Source organism: Piliocolobus tephrosceles, chromosome 12 (assembly GCF_002776525.5).
Source record: "Piliocolobus tephrosceles isolate RC106 chromosome 12, ASM277652v3, whole genome shotgun sequence".
Taxonomy (NCBI): domain Eukaryota; kingdom Metazoa; phylum Chordata; class Mammalia; order Primates; family Cercopithecidae; genus Piliocolobus; species Piliocolobus tephrosceles.
In genome coordinates, this window is record NC_045445.1 from 102208801 (window position 1) to 102213147 (window position 4347).

The following is a 4347-nucleotide window of genomic DNA, read 5'->3' on the forward strand; positions in this document are numbered from 1 at the left end:
TATACATATGTAACAAACCTGCATGTTATGCACATGTACCCTAGAACTTAAAGTATAAAATATATATATATATATATATGGGAAAAGAAATAACAAATGAATTAAAATGGTACTATATCTCTCTATGTAACACAAAAGAAGATAGTAATGGAGAAACTGAGGAATACAAAAAACAAGACATTGAAAACAAATAGCAAAATTATAGACATAATCCTATTTTATTATTCATTACATTAGAAATAAATATATTAAATTTTCCAATTAAAAGACATAAATTGGCAGAACTGGTTTTTAAAACATCATCCAACTATATGCTGCATACAAAATATATACTTTAAAGATACAAAAAGGTTGAAAATAAAAGGAAAGAACAAAATATTCCATATAAATAGTAAGCAAAAAAGAGCTGAAGTGGCCATACTAATATCAGACAAAATAGATTTTAAAGCAAAATTGTTACTAGAGAAAAAGGAAGACATAGTATAATGGCAAAAGGATCAACTCAAGATATAAAAATTATAAACTTACATGCTGAATTTTGAGGGTTCTAACAACAGAGCCCTCAAATTACAAAAGTAAAAACTGACAGAATTGAAGGGAGAAGTTAGCAAATCAACATTAATAGTTGGAGACTCCAACACTCTACTTGTAATGATGGATAGAACAACCAGACAGAAGATCAGCAGAAAAAATAGAAAACTTAACAACACTACAAACCAACTAGACCTGACAGACATCATAGAACATTCTACCCCACTATGGCAGAATACATATTCCCCTGAAGTGCACATGGAATGTTTTCCAGGAGAGATCACATATTAGGCCATAAAACAAGTGTTAATGTGTTTAAAATGGTTGTAGTCACACAAAGTATGTTTTCTGACCATAATGGAATGAAATTAGAAATCAGTAACAAGAAAAGTGGGGAAATTAGCAAATATGAGGAAATGAAACAAAAATAATCCTTAATAGCCAATGGGTCAAGAAGAAAACACAAGGAAAATTAGAAAATACAGTGATATGAATTAAAATCAAAACATGAAAAAACAACTTATGGGCAGCAAATATGTGTTCAGAGGGAAATTTATAGCTGTAAACCCTTACACTATAAAAGAAGAGCTATCTCAAATCAACAACCTAAATGCCTTAAGAAATTTGCTGAGAGTTTTTGTATACATGGATGTTGGATTTTGTCAAAAGCTTTTTCTGCATTTGTTGATATAATCATTTAACTTTTCTTCTTTAGCCAGTTAATGTGATAGACTACATTACTTTTCAAGCATTTAACCAGCCTTGCTATTTAGAGTTAATCCTAGTTGGTTGTAGTTAACATTATGTCTGAAAGTACCCTTTTCAACTGGATATAGCTGGTTCTTTATAGATCAGTGGTTCTCAAAATGTAGTCTTCAGACTGGCAGAATCAGCATCACATGGGAATTTGTTAGATATGCAAATTCTTGGGCCCCAGGCTAAACTAATGGAATCAACAACTGTGGGGGTGGGGTGAAGAAATCTGTTTTAAGAAGCCCTCCAGGTGACCCTGATGAACACTAAGGTCTAAGAACCACTGGCATAGATGGAGTGAGATAAGCAGCACAGGCAAATTCTACTCTCTCTTTCCTACTTGACTTGTAACTCCAATATCTGTTTCCAAAGACCACTGTAGAGTCCAGTGGTTTTCAATCCTGGATGCACATTGAAATCTTGTAGAGAAGGCTCCAGGAACTCTGATTTAATTGTTCCGGAGTATAGCCCTTCCTCATTAGCACTTTAACAAAAGTGAGTTTATCAGATTAGGTGAGGACTCTTTGAACCACAGTTCAAATGAACTGCTTAAAAGGTCTGACATGGAGCCCAGCTATCTGTTTTAAAGAAGCATCCCAGACCACATTGTGCGGAAAACTACTCTAGAGCAATGATTTTAAACTTTTTGACTGGAACTAATAGGAAGAAATATGCATTAAATGCATGGTGACCTAGCAGACACATACTTGTATGCATGCATGTATGTATGTAGCTACATGTATGTATGTATGTAGCTACATGTATGTGTAGTTATACACATACATGTAGCTATATACATACATGCATATATATGTATATACCTACATATAGATACATACATACAAAAACCCTTTTGAAATCATATTTATCTTTACTACATACTATGCACTTTGGTATATTCTATTTCACATTTTAACGGTTGTTTAATGATTAAATGTTGATTTTGTGACCTGGTAAAGAGTTACAGTGACTACTTTGAAAACAGCTGTACAAGATTTATCCAAAATATTCAAATCCATCTCTGTGATGTCAAGTGACACCATCTTAACAGGATGGGGGCTCATAAAATTCAATGGGTGGGAGAGGGAAAGAATGGTAATGATCTTTCATGGGTGGCCAAAGGCTGAGTAAATGTTCATTGAAAGAGAGGGCAGACTTGGAAACGGCTCCCCCAACTCAAAGGGAAATTATTGTGGGGAAACACCCCAAGAGGTTATTTTTTTGCAGTTTTCTAAGGGGAAAACCCTGTATTTGCTTTTTAGGGTCTTTTCACTGCTAAATTTCAGATGTTTAGTGTAATAGAGAAGTTATGAGTCTGACTAGCTCAGGCTTTATGATGACCATACATTAACTTAAAAATGTAAAATGAGCAGTGGCTTATTTTTATGGATACCATTTTATTGCCACTCAACTTCTTTCCATTTTAGACTAAAAATATTCAATTGAAATTAATAAAACAAACAACATGCATTTGTTGGTAAGAAACTGAGAGGAATTATTCCAAAGCTTGCACATCTGGTTGTAACTTAAAAGATTTAAAATATTACTAGGCTTCATTGGTGGTTCAGTATTGTAATTACCCATGAAAAGGTATGTTAGTGCTTTATTGTGTGAATTAATTACCAATCCCATGAGACAACACCTGCAAGTCCATATTTAATGCATCTCTGTTCCCATTAGCAACATTCATGCAAACAGAGCATTCAGGGAGTAAATCTACCAAGTTATTTTTTGTCGTATTAATACAAATCACCATAGTTTTCAGTTTTTAAATAGAGATGTTGAAGCACTACACCTACTGATTGCCCTTGCTGTATGAGTCAATAATGATAAACGAGACCTTAAATCAGGTGAGCCTCCTGGATATCCACACCATTATATCATTCTTGCCATTGGCCTAGACTAGTAAGAAATGGAGGGAAAACATTCTACTATGTATGTTGATATACAGATTTGCAATCACCAAAATACCTTGGGGAGAAACAATATGATTTTTTAAAACTCTTCAACTTTCCTTAGTATACTATCCTGCTTAATATTAATAGCAGTACCAGCTCTTCTGTTGGTTTGTTCAGATCAGTTAAAAATTCCAAAAGACAGCCTGGTGCGGTGGCTCATGCCTGTAATTTCAGCACTTTGGGAGGCTGAGGCCGGCAGATCACGAGGTCAGGAGATCGAGACTTTTCTGGCCAACATGGTGAAACCCCATCTCTACTAAAAATCCAAAACTTAGCTGAGCATGGTGGGGCATCCCTGTAATCCCAGCTACTCAGGAGGCTGAGGCAGGAGAATCGCTTGAACCCGGGAGTCGGAGGTTGTAGTGAGCCAAGATCACGCCACTCCACTCCAACCTGGCAACAGAGTAAGACTCTGTCGCAAAAGAAAAAAAAACATTCCAAAAGACCCTGATTGTTGCCAGCAGATGAAAAAAAAATACACAGGTTTATAGTAGAATGATTTATAATCCTTTGGGTATATGTTTATTGCAGCACTATTTACAATAGCAAAGACTTGGAACCAACCCAAATGCCCATCAATGATAGACTGGATAAAGAAAATGTGGCACATATATACCTTGGAATATTATGCAGCCATAAAAAAGAATGCAGCCATAAAAAAGAATGAACTCATTTTATGCAGTCATAAAAGAGAATGAGTTCATGTCCTTTGCAGGGACATGGATGAAGCTGGAAGTCATCTGAAGCTGGAAGCAAACTGACACAGGAACAGAAAACCAAACATCACATGTTCTCACTCATAAGTGGGAGTTGAACAATGAGAACACATGGACACAAGGAGGGGAACATCACACCAGGGCCTGTGGGGTGCTGCGGGGCAAGGAGAGGGAGAGCATTAGGACAAATACCTAATGCATGTGGGGCTTAAAACCTAGATGATGGGTTGATAGGTGCAGCAAACTACCATGGCATATGCATACCTATGTAAAAAACTGGCACGTTCTGCACATGTATCCCAGAACTTAAAGTAAAAATTTTAAAAAAGACTTTTTGAATAAAGTAACTTTTGAACAGATCTCTAAAGAAAATGAAGAATGAAACAAGC